The following is an 18448-nucleotide window of genomic DNA, read 5'->3' as shown; positions in this document are numbered from 1 at the left end:
AGAGGCAAATGAGAATAATAGGAATATATACCATTCATATATATAAATCATATTAAGAGATAGTATTGGATAACCCTTAAACAAACATGGTTTGGCTAAACTTGGGTCCTGAAACACTTGGGTGTGGTCCCAGCTGGAATAAAGACCTTCTACTGGCTATAAAAGAGAGAGAGAGAGAGAGAGAGAGAGAGAGAGAGAGAGAGAGAGAGAGAGAGGGAGAGAGAGAGAGGGAATTGGATAATGTTGAAAATAACATGTGATTATAAATAAGAAATATGGGATTAAAGATATGTCTCGGTAAGTAAATAAATTGAATTCAATACTATAACATATGTTTTAAAAGCCAAATATGTTGATGTGGTGACATACGCTTACAAATCTAGTACTGAGGAGACAAAGACAGGTATATTTCTGGGGCTTGCTCATCAACCAGCTAGACTTCTTGTGGAACTCTAATCTAATAGAAGACTTTGTACCCAAAAACTGTTGGTGGCTCATGAAAAATGACACCTGAGTTTTACATTTGGCCTCTAAATGCATTTTCACAGGTGTATATACATATCTAGAAAAACATACATATCAACATGAACACTAGATTATAGTCATTAGATTGCTATGTACAGTATGAAAGTCTCTTGCAATAAGTCTCCTTGAGTATTTACAGTGAGATGGTTATTATAGTCAAGATTTCTAAGATAAGAATATGAAAAGGAGTTTGGGCTATATAGATTCAGGAAATAGTGTACTCTTGGAGCATTTGTGCGAAAGATATCTGATGAAATCAGTCTCCTCAGGTTAATTAATGGTATGCAGCAAGAATCCCTGGTGGAAGAAGAAAGGAGGGAACAGCTAAGTTATTACTTCACTCTGCCTGTTCTCACAAATTAAATGCAGAGGAATGATAGTCATATAAATAGAATTAAATTAAGGAATAATTCTAAGAATTTTCTCTGGTAAAAAAGTTTGTATTTTTAGTGACTAATATATACTTGACTGAATTTGTGCAAAGCCATTTAGTTTCTGTACTTTAGGAGATTTCTGTAGAAACAATAGGACTTTGGGGGTTTATTTGCAAAAAATATTCTATAAATGAGAAAAGCCACAAACATGCAATTAGGATTTTTGTCATATGTCTATAAAATGTATTCATAGTTATATAAATCAATATTGTCATGACTGTAGTAACTGCAAACAATTAGTACTCTGATGACATTTTGGTAAATATTCAAGTTTATAGAAAAGAACAACAACAAAAAAAGGCATCCTTGGTGCCTTTCATCATTTAGCAAAAGTAAACACTTCATAGAGTCTGTGAGAAATGCCACAGAAGTAAGTTTAGAATCCAATGTCCACACTGGATCTGCATATTTTGGTTATGACAATGATTGAATTTGGTTAGAAATGCTGCATTTGGGACATAGCCAGCCATTCTTACCTGTGGCCAATATTCTAGGGCTCTGAAAGTATCATTTGGATCATTATTTTCTTGAGGTTAAAAAGGTCTGCAATTTAATGCAGCCCAACATTATTTTTTATTGTGTTGCTGGGCTATGTGGGAAGATGAGAAGTGTAAGGAAAACAATAATCTTAAAGACAAAAAAGTAGAGCTCCTGGGAAAAGGTTACTCAATTTACACAGAATTAATCATTTGGGTCACACTCAGCAACATGTGTTAAATGTGCATGTTAATCATGCACCCATTTCACCTGGAGTTTGAAAGCCATTCCTTGATTTCTGGCTAGTCTGCATTTAAAGGGGCTATGTGCAATAAAAAGAGAGGAGGTATAAATGAAAAGAAAGAATGCAAAGGGGGAGAGTAAAGCACAGTTTACAGAAAACTCCTCTAAATGTGCTGTTGTCAGAAATGAGCAAGATGCGGCCCAATAATTGAACAAACACATTATCAAGAAGAGGCAAAGGCAAATCATGATCTATTGGCCAGCCTATCTGAGACCGTTACAGTTATTGTAACAAAATGTCCGAGACTGGCTAATTTGTAAAGAACAGAAAATTATATTTCATCGTTCTAGAGAATAGAAATCTAAGTACTAATTACCAGCAGTTTTGATGTCTGGGTAAGGCTTACTCTCCACCTTATACACTTTACTCTGTAGTTGGGTCCTTACATAGCAGAGGAGAATGGCAGCTCTCTGGGACTTGTTTTATTAAAACACCAGTATTTCCCAAAAAAGCTCAGTTCTTGCAACCTAATCTTACTTTAAACTTTAAATACCAAGTCTTAATAGCATTTCAGCAGTATACACCTATTCAAAACATAGCAGGGCCAGTGGCAGAGTTGGGAGGAGAGAGAGAAAGAGAGAGAGAGAGAGAGAGAGAGAGAGAGAGAGAGAGAGAGAGGAATGCAGGAGCTTAGAAGCAGGTCCTGTGCCATGTACCTCTGCCATTATTGATTACTTTGAAATACACTCAGAAAGTAATGGCAAAGGAGCCAGGATACAACTGTATTGAACACTAGCATAATGAGAAATTCCAGTAACTAGAGGGTATAATTTAACATATGACATATCAGTGTGTCCAGCAGACTGGACAGCTCTAAAGAGTTGAGATTCATGTAGCAATCACATTATAGCTCCATTTTCTAATATGGGATTATTTTTTATATCAAAATATTCCTTGATTGATAGAAGTAATGTGAAATGTCTGTACTACCAAAAGGAATCACATAACTTATATAGTATTTAAAGAAGATGCCAACTATACTTCAGATAGAGATTAATTGTAATTACCAAAATCTGTCATGTGAAGAATCTGTTGTCCCTGTGTCTGTGTGTGTCTATCTCTATGTGTGCCTGTTTTATCAACTGTGTGAATAGTGCTTTTGTGTGTGGTATGAGTCTCTGTGTGTGTGTGTTCCTAACAAAGGGATTTACTCTGTATTAAATAGCATAGAAAGCATCATACAAGCGAAGGATAGAATATAGAAATCTTTAGCAGACATTTAGAAAGGATTAAGTCACCGCCTCCAACTGATCCCAGCTGACCAGATAAGGAAGAAACATCAATTTTTATCAACCAATATCCATAAATGACTGTTTTAAACATTTATGGTAGATTTTAGAAACTTACTTTCAACTCCTGCATTTAGTGCTTCCAGCAAATGCTACACATACATTACTTTGGATCAGGAACATGGAAGAGCACACAAAGCAAGACACAGATGGCTATACATTAATTTAGGATGAAAAAATTGATAACTTGAGAAACATAGGACAAGTAAAGTAGTTTATTACATAGTTCTCTTAAAGTCAGTTGAGTACACAGTAGGTTAGCCATTTTAAGTCTTAAGTTACTGAATTATTAACTCTGACTCTGAGACCTATTAAATACCCCAGTCTTCTAGAATGTAAGAGAAGTTTTTAGAATATTGTATTGCCCCATCTGGAATAAATAACTGCAAAAATTAAATGTCATGCAAAACAAAAAAGAGCAACACAACTGCTGATCAATTAATGAAAAATGAGCTAAATAAAGTTTACAAAAGAAAAATAAAACATAAATGGCTAATAAGTATTTTTAAAACTAACCAGTATACTTTGCCATTAGGGGAATTCAAATTACAATTGTTTTGAGACTTTTCCTCACATCAAGAAAATAAATGATAGGCTGGAGAAATGGCTCAGTAGTTAAGAGCATCAACTACTTATTCAGAAGACCCAGGTTTGTTTCCCCTGCACCATTATGATGGCTCATTACTTGTAACTCCAGTTATAAGGGACCTGGCACTTTCTACTGATGCTTTGGGGTTTTGCTTGCATGTTATACATGTACGTATATTCAGGTATCCAGGCATACTCTTACAATTAAGACAAATTTAAAAATAAAAAATGACAAATGTTGGTGATATCCTAGACTCAAATAGTATATAAATGTAAAGAGTGTCTTATTTTGAAGAAGTCTAGTATGCTGGAATCTATCATCTACAAAGATGGAGGTACCCTAGGTGACTTCTATCTTAATCTTGTCTCTATTTCTATGGCATTTTAGGACCATTGTAAGGCTATGGGGGCGGGGCTGGAAACTGTCTCTAGGAAAGTCTGGAAACTGTTGCTGACCCATTGTCCTTGCCTCAGTCAGCTTCTAATGTCAGGGCAGTTTCTCAGTGGCTGGCTGCCTGATGCCTGTTTTGGTTTGTTTTTGTTTGTTTGTTTGTTTGTTTGTTTGTTTTTCTGTAACTGGCTTGAATAGACTTATCTGGTTCTTGAAAATAGAGGTTTAGGCCTAGTCTCTTGAACTGTCAATTTGAAGCCTAACATGGAGTCAGCTTGTCTCACTGTGTTAAGATAGTCAACCCAGGCTCTGGAAGACAGAAACAAAACAAACAAACAAAAATCAAACAACAAGAATAAAGAATCCCCAAGTTCTCTCACAAATGTAGACCTTTGCTTCTAATTTTTTACATATGTACATTTACTTGAGGTTGTATGCAGAGGTCAGGTAATTTGAAAAGGACTTGTAGGTAGGAAACTACAGACTTTAAAGAATGACCTAAGAGAAGATAGTAGAGTATGTTTTAAAAGTGAAAGGAGATAAAGTAGAGGACAAAGAAGACAAATCAGATAGGGGGCAAACTTGCCAGTTCCCCAAGCTAGATGTGCTTAGACCAAATATTGGTGTGTTATTTATGCCTTATTAGATTGGTAGACATTTGCTTATGTCTTCCCAGGGACAGTTACACAGCTATATCTATTACAGATTTCAATTATAATGATGTTAACAATAATATACATATTGTTATTTATAAATTCTTCTTTCATATATTACATTCCTCCTCTCCTCTTCAGTCTCCCTTCTCTACCTCTCCTCTACCCCCAGATCCACACCTTCTCGTCCATTTCCCTTAAGAAAAGAGTAGACCTCCCAGGGATATCCCATGGACCTGCTTCAGCTTGAAAGAGGGTCCTGAGGAAGGGATGAATGTCAGCAGAAGACAAATGATTCGGACCAAATCCCAGTCTTTTATTTTGCATAAGCTACTACCTTAGGAATTGGATGTCAATTCAATTTTTACCCTAGGTTCCCTTTTTATTATCCCATGCATCAGCATTTGATGACTTTAACCCCTTGACTCTAAAGACAGAGCCACAGGACCTAAGCTGCTGTGTTCTGCTGCTTCCTGGAGCTGGGACACAGCCTCATTGTTCTATTATATTATCACCAGCTTTTTGTTTCCCAACTCCTTCTGTGTCTAAGCTTGGCTGCCCTGGAACATGCTGTGTAGACCTTGATTTCAGAGATCCACATGGCTGTGTCTCCTGAATGGTGGGATTAAAGACTTGTGCCACCACATCTGGGTTCTTTCTGAACAGGCAAACTCATTAGTGCAGCTGCTTCTGTACTTTCAAGTCCATGAAGCCCCTGATACAATTCATATTGCATTCTTATATTTTACATAGTTGAGAAAACCTGTAAGGAACAGCCTTAAGGGCTGTCCTGAAGGTCTCAGTGTTACAGAGACACAGTCTCACTTCTCAAAAGTGTGTTGTTTCTGATTATTATGGAGTCATTATAACCTTGACAGGGAGTATGCAAAGTGTACTCCAAAGGAGGAACAGAAAGTGAAATATGTACATTATTATACAAACAAACCTTATACTTACAACAGCTATCAGCACTGGAGGAGACCTATGCACAGCTGGCTCTGCTCTAGGAGCAGGAACCATGTCACACTGTCCTTTCTGCAGCCATGCCAGACCTGGCATGGGTATCAACCAAACTTGCCATATCAAGTTGCAATAAGACTAAGTACCTCGTCTCGTATGTTAAGACTGGGCAAGATTTTAGGCTAGAACAAGGAAGTAGGCTTCAGACATGAAAATGACCTTGGGCTAGGACAGGGAAGTAGGCTCAGATATTTTGATCATCCTGATAAGCTCTTACAAACAGTGATCACGGGAGTGTTCATGTAATTGTGTTTAATGCCTTGCTTTTCTTTGACTATTTGTGTTTATTGTCTTGCTTGTTCCTTGACTATTTGCATCTATTGTATTGCTAGACCCTCAACCTAGAACTGACCTTAATACATGCATGCAATCAAAGTGATATAAAAGCATAAAGGAGGAGGGGGGATGGGAGAGGGGGTTCTAGGGAGGGGAAATAGGGAAAGGGGATGACATCTGTATTGTAAATAAATAAAATATCCAATAAAAAAAGATAAAAAACTACTAAAATAAAAAAGAAACTTGGCTTCGAAATTCAAAGTATATATTTCATTGAACATATCTGAGGTACTGTACATAGAATCATTTAATTATTTGTAATTTATTCTGGCTTTGATATTTTATAAATTCCAAGTTTTAAAAGATATTTTTCCTTTATGTTTCTAAGTCTACATTAATAAAAGCATTTTTAAGAAAAAGGACTATGCAAAGCAACCCAATATGAGGAAAAGGGTCAGAACAAAAAGCAAGAGTATCAGAAACAGATCCTATTCTCTCTTTTAGGAATCACATAAGAACTCTAAGCTACATATTTGTAAAAAATGTTCAAATGGTCAGCCCCATGCAGGCTCCCTGGTTGTTTTTCCATCTCTGTAAGCTGTTATTAGTCCAGGATAGTTGACTTTGTGAGTTTTTTTGTTGTGTCCTTGACCCCTCTGGCTCCTAAAAATCTTCCTACCCATTTTCTGCAGGATTCCCTGAGTTCTATCTTATATTTGGCATCTCTTATCTAAGGTATCTGTGGCACTTTTACCCCAGCATATCTTGCAGGCAGGACAAATTGTAGGTCGAATGTTTTGTGGATGGTTTGATGTCCCATTGCAGCTATTTTTAAATTTTGATGGTGATTTATCTGGTGAAATGATTAGATGTTAAAATAAATTACATTTATTGCACAGCATTTTGAACACTGGAAATTAACAGCAAAAATATTGTAGAAAATACATTGTTTTCCCTTGTAAATATATGGCTAATAGCTCTCTGGGGATTACAGCTGTCCTTTATCATGAAAATATTGTGTCACACATTGTTATCCAGATAAAAGGTCTGCAGCATCACTTTGAGATTGGTATCTCTTGATGTATGCTCTTTTTACATTGTCCTTACCAGGGCCAGACCTTGTTCATTTGAGACTACTGTAAATTGAGGATAGTCTATATAATTTTGTGGTAAGATAATATTCATTTTATTTTTTTTGATAACATTCCTGTATTTGTCAGCCACTGAGCAAGAGTTATGCACAGCTTATAAATGTCTTGAAACAATCAAAACTTGTAATGATCCTATGACTATATAATTTTCTATTACATTCATTTTTAGTTTTCTTGTTTTGCTGATTTATTGTATTTAATTTTTAACTTCTGAAATTTCTATTTTCTTGAACCATACATCATAGAATTAATTATTCCTGTTTAATTAATGCAATGTATCCTCATCAGCTGCTCCTGACGATTGGTTTGATAAATAGACATATCTTTCTTTGATACTTAATTAGGAGTATTATCTCACCTTTGATAGGATTTCTTTTTTGAGTTTGACATTTGAAACAGAATGGTAATTAAAGCATTAGTTTACGTCTTGTTGTTCTCAGTGACTCTGGAGTTATTATTACCTCTGTTTATTATTCTAATATGTAGGTACTTTGCTCATCTTGATTGGTGTTATATTTTTGCATATAAAGAAATATTTTTATTAGTTCTAGAAAAATCATATACCATTACACACCGGGTATCTCCCCTCACCAGCCTGGCACTTAACGTTTCTGCAAGGTTAGGCACTATGTCTCCCACTGAATCAAGACAAGGCAGCCCAGCTAGAAGAACATATCTGCCACACAGGCAACAGCTTTTGGGATAGCTCCGACTCCAGTTGTTCAGGTCCACATGAAGACCTAGCTACACATCTGCTACATATTTTCAGGGACTCCTAGGTCCAGCCCTTCTATGGTTAGTTGGTGGTTCAGACTCTGAGAGGCCCAAGGGTCCAAGTTAGTTGATTCTATTTGTCTTCCTGTGGAGTTTTTATCCCCTTCAGGGATACAATCCTTCCTCCTAATCTTTCATAAGAGATCCCAAGCTCCATCCACTGTTTCACTGTGGGTGTCTGTACCTGTTTGTGTCTGCTGCTGGGTGGAGCCTCTCAGAGAACAATATGCTCCTGTCTGCAAGTACAACAGACTATCATTAACAGTGTTAGTGTGCTTGCCCATGGTATGGGTCTCAAGTTGGCTGGTTGGCTAGTCCCTCAGTCTCTGCTCCCTCCCTTGTGCCTGTATTTTTTGTAAAGAGGATAAATTTTGGGTTGAAAGTTTTGTGGATGGGTTAGTATTTCTATTCCTCCACTGGGTTTGCTCTCTGGCTACAGGAGGTCCCCTTTTCAGGTTCTATATTCTCAGTGAATTGAGTCACAGCTAAGATCACCCCTATTAATTTTTGGGTCCCTTCCTTTTCCCAGGTCTCTTTCTCATTGTGGAGATGCCTCGCACCTCATCACCTCTACCAGTTGGAGATTTCCATTTATTTTCATGGCCATCTAGCCATCTCCATTGTCCCTCCACATACCTGATCCTAATTTCCCCATTCCTCTCCCCACCCTTTTCCCTCCAATGTCTCTCTCACCATCTGCCTCTTATGACGATTTTACTCCCCCTTCTAAGTGATATGCAAGCTTCCTTATACAGGCTTTCTTATTTAGCTTCTTTGGGTCTGTGTAGTGTAACATAGTACTTGTATTTTATGGCTAATATCCACTTATAAGTGTGTACATACCGTGTATGTACATTTGGGACTGGGTTACCTCACTTAGAATGATATTTTCAGGTTTCATCCAGTTGTCTGAAGAATTAGTGATGTCTTGGTTTTTAATAGCTGAATAGTATTCCATTGTGTAGATGCACCACATTTTCTTTATCCATTCTTCAAATGAGGAACATCAAGGCTGTTTTCATTTTCTAGTTACTAATAAAGCTGCTATGAACATAGTTTGAGATGTCTTTGTGAAATGTTGGAGCATTTTTTATATATGACCAGGAGTGATATAGCTGGAACTTGAGGTAGAACTATTCATACTTTTCTGAGAAAATGCCAAATTAATTTCCAAAGAGGTTGTACAAGTTTGAACTCTGACCAGCAATGAAGGAGTGCTTCCCTTGTTTATCTTCATCAGCATGTGCTACCTCTAGAGTATTTGATCTTAGCTGTTCTGACAGCTGTAAGATGGAACCTCAGGGTTGTTTTCATTTACATTTCCCTGATGACTAGGGCCATTGAACATTACCTTAAGTGCTTCTCTGCCATTACAGATTCCTCTGTTAAGAATTCTGTTTTGCTCTGTACCCCATTTTTAATTGGGTTACTTGGGTTTTGGGTGTGTGATTTCTTGAGTTCTTTGTCAATTTTGGATATTAGACTTCTGACACATGTGGGGTTGGTGAAGATCTTTCCCCAATCTGTAGGCTGCTCATTTATGCTAATGACAGTGCCTTTTGCCTTCCAGAAGCTTTGCAGTTTCATGAGGTCCCATTTATCCATTTTTGATCGTAGAGCCTGAGCCATTGATGTTCTGATCAGGAAATTGTCTCCTGCACCAGTATGTTCAGGGATATTTTCTACTTTCTCTTCTTTGAGAGTTAGTGTATCTGGTTTTATGTTGAGGTCCTTGATCCACATAGACTTGAGTTTCATGCAGGTTGATAAATATATTTCTATTTTCATTTTTCTACATCTAGACATCCAGTTAGTCCAACAGAAATTGTTGAAGATGCTTTAATTTTTTCCATTATATGGGTTTGGCTTCTTTATCAAAAGTCAAGTGTCCATAGGTGTGTAGGTTTATTTATGATGTCTTTTATTCAGTTCCATCGATCAGCTTGTCTGTTTCTCTACCAATTCCATGCTGGTTTGTTACTATTGCTCTGTAGTGCAGCCTGGTGGTTCCCCTGAAGTGACTTTATTGCTCAGCCTTGTTTTGGCTATCCTCCGACTTTTGTTTTTCCATACACAGTTGAGAATTGCTCTTTCAAAGTCTATAAAAACTTATGTTGAAATTTTGTTGGGGATTCTATTGAATCTGTAGATTGCTTTTGGTAAGAGAGCTATTTTCACTATGTTAATCCTACCTATCTATGAGTATTAGAAATCTTTCCATCTTCTGATATCTTCTTCAATTTCTTTCTTCAGGAACTTGAAGTTCTTATTATTCAGTTTTTTCACTTACTTGGTTAGAGTTGCATAAAGACATTTCATATATAATATATAATATATATATACATACTATTTTTATATAAATACATATTTATATATTTATAAATATACACACACATATATATGCATATATAATGTTTATATATTATTCACGACTATTATAAACGGTGTTGTTTTCCTGATAATTTTCTTGATCCATTTCTCACCTTTATAAATGAGGGCTACTAATTTCTTTGAGCTAATTTTGTATCCCTCTCCTTTGCTGAAGTTGTTTATCTACTTTAGGAATTCTCTGGTAGAATTTTGTAGTTGCTTATGTGTACTAACTTGTCATCTGTAAATAGCAATACTTTGACTTCTTTCATTCCAATTTGTATCCCCTTGATTTCTTTTTGGTGTGTTATTGCACTGGGTAGAACTTCAAGTACTATATTGAATAGATAAGGAGAGAGTGGGCAGCCTTGTCTAATCTCTGGTTCTTTAGTCTTGCTTTAAGTTTCTCTCCATTTAGTTTCATGTAGGCTATTGGCTTGCTGTAGTTTACTTTGATTATGGTTAGGTATTTGCCACATATCCCTGATTTCTCTAACATCTTTAAAATGAAGGAGTGTTGGATTTTATCAAAGGCTTTTTCAGCATCTAATGAAATAATCATATGATTTTTTCTTTCATATTTTTATAAATGAATAGGTCTCATTTATTAGGTTTATAGAAAACACTTAACTGTATAAAACTTACAAGGAAATGCTCATATTTGAAAATGGCTAAAAGGACCTAAGTAGAACACAGAAGTGTAATAAGCAGCATCACAGAAAACACTAAAGAGGTATGTATAGTCAGTCCCACTGGAATCTGTACTATTAAATTCTTAAGTATTGATTTGTACTGCACGTTTTCCCACTGAGATATCTCCTTATTTTTCAAAGCACAAGAAGCTGCTACTTCTGACTGAGCCCAGCATTTCAAAATTAAGAACTCTTGATCACAGTTCAATATAGTAAGTTGGGGTTGTTGACCACAATGAAAGTGTTTCCATCTTTCCTATGTGGCTGGTGAAAGCAATAGTTCTCAGGTAAAAAGGCCTGAAAGCATTTGATGCACTGTGCATACTGCTGGGTATAAATGAGGATTGTAGATTCTTTGGAAAAATAGTTGGGGACTTCTATATTAAAACTTTCTGATACCATCACTGTCTCTCTTGTGTTTCTTTCTCTTAATGAAGCCAACTCATAGGGATCCACAAAGATTCCTATTGGAATGTAATGTTTAATTAAGAGCTGGCAGGTCTGTAAGTCCTCAATGCTTCCTGCAAATTTCTCTTTTATTAAAAGGTCTCCTTGGAAACGATCTTTCAAAAATGCTTACCTCAAAATAATTTCAGAACAAATAGCCATTACATGAGCGCTGAAGGGGGCATCTCTGAAGTCCAGGGCCAACCAGCCCAGCGGCTCAGAGAAGCAGCCAGGCCACAGAGCCAGTAGCCAGGACGCTGAAGCCAGACACTCAAGTTCTTTCATTTTTTTATATTGTGGATTATGTTGATGAATTTTTGTATATTGTACCATCCCTAAATTCCTGGGATGAAGTCTGTTTGATCTCGATGGACCATGTCAGTGATATGTTCCTGGATTCAGTTTTTGCGTATTTTATCAAGTATTTTTTCATCAATATTCATATGAGAAATTGGTCTGAAGTTTTCTTTCTCTGTTGAGTATTTGTATGGTTTAAGTATCAGGGCTACTGTGGCCTCATTGAATAATTTTAACAGTGTTCCTTCTGTTTCTATTTTGTGGAAAAGTTTCAGAAGGATTTATATTATCTCTTCTTTCAAAATCTGGTAGAATTCTGTACTGTGACCCTCTGGCCCTGAGTTCTCTTCTGTTTGAGAGACCTTTAATGACTGTTTCTATTTCTTTAGAGGTTAAAGGACTGTGTGAATAGTTTGCCTGATCTTGATTTAACGTTGCTAAGTGGTACCTGTCTTTCTGTCTTTTGGTTAGTTTGGCTAAGGGTTTGTCTATTTTGTTTATTTTCTCAAAAAACAGCTCTTGGTTTCGTTGATTCTTTGTATTTTTTAAAATTTTTGTTTCAAATTGATTGATTTCAGCCTTGATTGTGATCATTTCCTGGCTTCTACTCCTCTTTGGTTTTTCTTGCTTCTTTCTTTCTTTCTTTCTTTCTTTCTTTCTTTCTTTCTTTCTTTCTTTCTTTCTTTTTTTTTCTAGAGCTTTCAGGTGCCCTTTTAAATTTCTGGTATGAGACATTTCTAATTTCTTCATGGAAGCACTTAGTGTTATGAACTTTGCTCTTCATTGTGTCCCATAAATTTGGGGATGTTGTACCTTTATTTTCATTGAATTCTAGACTTTATTTCTTTCGTGACCCAGAGTTCACTGAGCAGAAACTGTTTCAATTTCCATGAGTATGTAGGTTTTCCAGAGTTTCTGCTGTTGAACTCAAGCTTTAATTCATAGTGTTCTGATAAGATACAAAGCATTATTTTAATTTTCTTGTATCTGTTGAGGCTTGCTTTGTGACTGACTATATAGTCAATGTTGGGGAAAGATCCATTAGATTCTGAGAAGAAGGTATATCCTTTTGTGGTTGGGTGAAATATTCTAGATGTCTGTTAGGTCCATTTCATTAATAATGTCTATTAATTCCATTATTTATCTGTTTAGCTTTTGTCTGGATGACCTGTTAATTGGTAAGAGTGTGGTGATGAATTCTCCCACTATTAATGTATGGGGTTTGATGCGTGATTTAATTTTGGCAATGCCCCTTTTACAAATGTGGATGCCCTGTGTTTGGGACACAGATGTTCAGAATTCAGGTATCATCTTGATACATTTTTCCTTTGATGAGTATGAAATGTCCTTTTTTTCCTATTTTGACTAAATTTGATTGAAAGACTATTTTAGAAGATATTAGAATGGCTACTCTAGGTTGCTTCTTGTGTTCATTTGCTTGGAAAGCTTTGTTCCAGCCCTTTACTTTGAAGCAATATCTTTATAGCTAAGGTGTGTATCTTCTATGCAACAGAATGATGGATCCTGTTCTCATATCTATTCCGTTAGTCTGTGTCTTTCTATTGGGTGAATTGTTTTGAAAGAAATTAATGACTAGTGATTGTTATTTAGATGTTTTTGGTGTTAGTGCTGTGTGTGTGTGTGTGTGTGTGTGTGTGTGTGTGTTTTCCTTGTTTTTGATGGTATGGAATTCCCTATTTCCTTTGTTTTCTTGGATGTAGTTATTCTTCTTGGGGTGCAGTTTTCCTTCTAGTACTTTTTATAAGGCTGGGTTTGTGGATAGATATTGTTTGAATTTGGATGTGTCTTGAAATATCTTGTTTTCTCCATCTATGGTGATTGAGAATTTTGCTGAGTATAGTCTAGATTGGCACCTGTGATTTTTTAGAGGTTGCAGAATATTTGTCCAGGCCCTTCTAGCTTTGAGAATCTCTGTTGAGAAGTTGAGGATAATTCTGATAGGTCTGCCTTCATATGTTTCCTGGTCTTTTTCCTGTGCCCCCTTTTAATATTCTTTCTTTGTTCTGTAGAGTTTGTGTTTTGATTATTATGTGCTGGGAGAACTTTCTTTTCTGATCCAGGCTAATTGATGTTCTATAAGCTTCTTGTATCTTTATAGGCATTTATTTAGTTTGAGAAAGTTTTCTTCTTTGATTTTGATGAGAATATTTTCTGGACCTTGAAGCTGGTACTCTTCACTTTTTTCTATTTCTATTATTCTTAGATTAGGTTTTTTCATGGATTCCCAGAAATTCTGGATGTTTTATGTCAGGAATTTTTAGACTTAGCATTTTCTTTGACGGATGTATCAATTTATTCCATTATATTTTCTAAACCTGAAATTTTCTCTTCCATCTCCCATATTCTGTTGATTATGCTTGCGTATGTTGTTCCTGTTCTCTTCCCTAGGTTTTCCATCTCCAGGATTTTCTCGGTTTATGTTTTCTTTATTGCTTCTATTTCTAACTTAAGGTCTTATCCAGTTCTATTTATTTCCTTCACCCTTTTAATTGTATTTTCCTGTATGTCTTTAAGGTATTTATTTGTTTCCTCTTTAAAGACCTTTATCTTGTTGAATATATTTTTCTGTGTTTCTTTAAGTGGTTTATTCATTTCTTTTTAAAAAGCCTCTATCCTTTTCTTGTGGTTTTGGTTGTGTTAGGATATCCAAGGCTTGCTATAGTGAGGTAGCTGTGCTTTGGAGATATCATATTACCCTGGGTTTTGTTAACCTTTGTTCTTTTGAGGGCCTTTAACCATCAGGATGGTTTAAGTTCCTGGATATTTTTCTTGTAGTATGTATTGGGAGGGGAGTGAACCTCAGTGTTCCAGATGTGGCAGGCCTCTGTTAGGTATCCTTTGGCTGTATGGTTCTGGTTCTGCAGGTCTTTATGACTCCAGAGCCTCAGGTTTAATGATGGTAGGTGCTGAGGTGGCAAGAGAATAGGGTATTCCTGGGATATCAGGCTGCTCAGGGCAGCATGGCTCGGTCCAGAGGGCTCAGCTAGCAGAGAATGGGTAGAGGAAGAGAAATTAGCTTGTATGGCTCAGAAGACTCAGGTCTGATGATAGTGGAGGGGGCAGGGGAGAGGGAGCAAGAGGATGGAGCAAAACCTCTCCTTCTAAAGTATCTATTTTTAAAAATTATTTTTGTTCTTTGATTAGTGATTGTTAGGCTTTTTTTCATGTGTTGATCTTTTTGTTCTTGGACTAGTCTATATGTGCCCCAGTGATTGAATTTAAGTCATCTGGCTTGGCATTAGTGCTTTAGCAATCTCAGACATCTCATCTGCCTTGTATGACTTTCTGATTCTGTCATCTGTGATTATCTTCATCTTCCTATGAGTCTAATTTAATATATTATATTATTCATGGAAGATTTTTAGATTAAATCTCATTTTGTTAGTCTTTCTGCTTATTTTTCTTAAATATTTTGCTTAATTATTTACATACAATTCAGTGCATTTCTTTATTTTATTTTACTAACATCCAAAAACACTTGAAGACTGAGCTGTGGTTTATTTCTTTGTAAGTTTTTGTTCCTATTTTTATAGGTTGTGTGAATTAACTTTTCTATTCATCTAATACCAGCACCATGCCTGCTAACCTTTGGGAAACACACCATTTTACTTCAAATCAGAGCTAAATCTTATGTAGATAGAGTTGCTACTTATTTACTTATTTGATTTATCTCCCCTGCCATGGTCAAGCCACTAAAAACACTTTTGTCTACCTGGAACTGGTAGGTACCTCAGGGCATCCTGTGGAGTCAATAATTCTCCCTTAGCTTTACTGCAATACTGGGTCAATTATTTATTTATTAATTGTAAATACTTTCCACAAAATTTGTAGTTTAAATAATAGACTCTTCCTATAGTTCTAGAGATCAGAATTCTAATTTGACCTCGTTCCATAGGGTTAAGTTAACAAACAGATATTTTGCTTTTTAGATTCACTGCAGGATAGTCCAACCCATGGCTTTCCCCATTCACTTGTGGCTACAGCCACTTAACAGTTTCTGGTTGTCTTATTTGCTTTTCAAAGAAATGCCACAACACTACACTTTCAAGAAAGACTCTTTGGTCTTTCTTTTTTTGTCACATTTTTTCCTTCTCTTTATAAATTTTGACAGGATATTAGGGAGGCCAAATGAACAATCAAAGGTAGGTTTTCTATATCATCACTTAGAGCCTGGATCACAAATTTTCTTTGTCGTGTAAAGTAATATATTTAGAGACTAGGGGCATAGACATTTTGGGGGGCACATTATTCCATCTACTCCACAGTTTCTCTTATTTTGTGTAAGCATAACAATATATTTAAAAATTAAATGTAGAATTTCATGTTGTTGCTAATGAGAGAACTGTAAAAAATTCATTGATTAAATGAGTTCCTCGGTTTTCTCCATCACTCCATGTTCTTTCCACTGCTCTGCCATACTGGGCCACAAACCAGTCAATTGATCTGGTAAGTAAACATCGAAGAAAGAGTTCTGCTGCCATATATCGTAATATCAATAAATCTAAAGAATAGAAATTTCTGTTAGATTCAGTGTATTTGGTTTTATGTGGAAGTTCTTGATCCACTTGGACTTGAGCTTTGTACAAAGAGATAAAAATAGATCAATCTGCATTCTTCTACATGCCAACCACAAGTTGAACCAGCACCATTTGTTGAAAATGTTGTCTTTTTTTCGACTGGATGGTTTTGACTTCTTTGTCGAAGATAACGTGTCCATAGGTGTGTAGGTTTATTTCTGGGTCTTCAATTCTATTCCAATGATCTACCTGTTTGTCTCTTTCCCAATACCGTGCAGTTTTTATGACTATTGCTCTGTAGTATAGCTTGAGCTCAGGGATGGTGATTCCCCCAGAAATTCTTTTATTGTTGGAAATTATTTTTGCTATCCTGGGTTTTTTGTTATTCCAGAGAAAGTTGAGAATTGCTCTATCTTTGTGAAGAATCGTGTTGCAATTTTTTTGGGAATTGCATTGAATCTGTAGATTGCTTGTGGTAAGATGGTCATTTCTTTACTGTGTTAATTCTGCCAATCCTTGGGAGATCATTCTATTTTCTGATGTCTTCTTTGATTTCTTTCTTCAGAGACTTGAAGTTCTTGTCATACAGATCTGTCACTTGTTTGGTTTGAGTTATGCCAAGATAGATTATATTATTTGTGACTATTGTGAAGGATGTTGTTTCCTCAATTTTTTTCTCAGTGTGTTTATCCTTTGTGCACAGAAAAGCTACTGATTCTAGCCACTTTGCTAAAGTTGTTTATCAGGTATAGTAATTCTCTGTCAGAATTTTGTGGGTTGCTTATGCATACGATCATATCATCTGCAAATAGTGATATCCTGAATTTTGCCTTTCCAATTGATATCCCATTGACCTCCTGTTTTTTTTTTTTTTTTCTAATTGGTTTTGCTAGAAGTTCAAGTACTATATTGAATGTCTACGGGGATAATGGGCATTATTGTCCTGTCCCTGATTTTAGTGAGATTGCTTCAATTTTCTCATCATTTAGTTTTATGTTGGCTATTCATTTGCTGTATATTGCTTTTATTATCGTTAGCTATGTGCCATGCATTCCTGATCTTTCAAAGACTTTTAAAATGAAGGGGTGTTGGATTGTGTCAAAGGCTTTTTGAGTATCCAATAAGATGCTCTTGTTTTTTATTTCTTTCAGTTTGTGTATATAATGAATTATATTTAAGGAGGTCACTATATTGAACCATCCCTGCATCCCTGAGATGAAGCCTACTTGATCATGATGAATGATCCTTTTGATTCGTTCTTGGATTTAGTTTGAGAGTGTTTTATTGAGTATTTTTGCATAGATATTCATAATGGAACTTGGTCTGAAGTTTTTTTCCTTGTTGGGTCTTTGTGTGGTGCATGTATCAGTATAAATGTGGCATGAGACACCAGGGGAGCAGAGAAATTCCTAGGACCCTACTGGGGTGACATTAGCCAAATACCCAACAAAAAAGAGACAGAACCTCTAGAGACCATTTCCTGTAGATAGGCATGGCCCCCAGTTGAGAGATAGGGCCACTTACCCATTTCAAAAATTTTAATCCAGAAGTGTTTCTGTCTATAGGAAACACAGGGAAAAAATGGAGCAAAGACTGAAGGAAAGGCTACCCAGAGACTACCACCTTGGGAATCCATCCCATTGCAGACACCAAACCCCAACACTATTGCTAATGTCAAGAAGTGCTTGCTGAGAGGAGCCTGATATAGCTGTCCTCTGAGAGGCTTTGCCACCACATGAGTAATTGAAAAGCAGATTCACAGCCAACACTCAGTCTGAGCTCAGGGATCACAATAGAAGAGTTAGGGGAAGGACTGAAGAAGCTGAAGGGCATTGCAACCCCATAGGAAGAACAACAATATCAACTAATCACCCCTCTCCCCCCACATACCCTGCAAAGCTGCCAGATTGTAAACCACCAACCAAAGAGTATACATGGATGGGCCCATGTCTCCATCTACATATGTAGCAGAGGATTGCCTTATCTGGCATCAATGCGAGAGATGGCTCTTGGTCCTGTGGAGGCTTGTTGCCCCAGCCTAAGGGAATGCTAGAGGGGTGAGGAAGGAGAGTGTAGTTGGGGAAGTACCCTCATAAAGGCAAAATGAGGGGGGATGGGATGGAGGGTTTTCATAGGGGAGACCAGGAAGGGGGGGACAACATTTGAAATGCAAATAAGTAAAATAACCAACAAAAGAAGAAATTTCTCTGTATTCTAATTGA

The 18448-nt window shown here is 36.5% G+C and overlaps 1 pseudogene; it reads right to left on the bottom strand.

Moving 5' to 3' along the window:
* Nucleotides 1–10852: 10852 nt before the first annotated feature.
* The window catches only part of LOC114633372, a 123444-nt pseudogene continuing 115848 nt past the window's right edge, over nt 10853–18448 (bottom strand).

Source organism: Grammomys surdaster, unplaced genomic scaffold (genome assembly GCF_004785775.1).
Source record: "Grammomys surdaster isolate TR1022 unplaced genomic scaffold, NIH_TR_1.0 98, whole genome shotgun sequence".
NCBI lineage: Eukaryota > Metazoa > Chordata > Mammalia > Rodentia > Muridae > Grammomys > Grammomys surdaster.
This window is presented reverse-complemented; position numbering and strand designations above follow the sequence as displayed.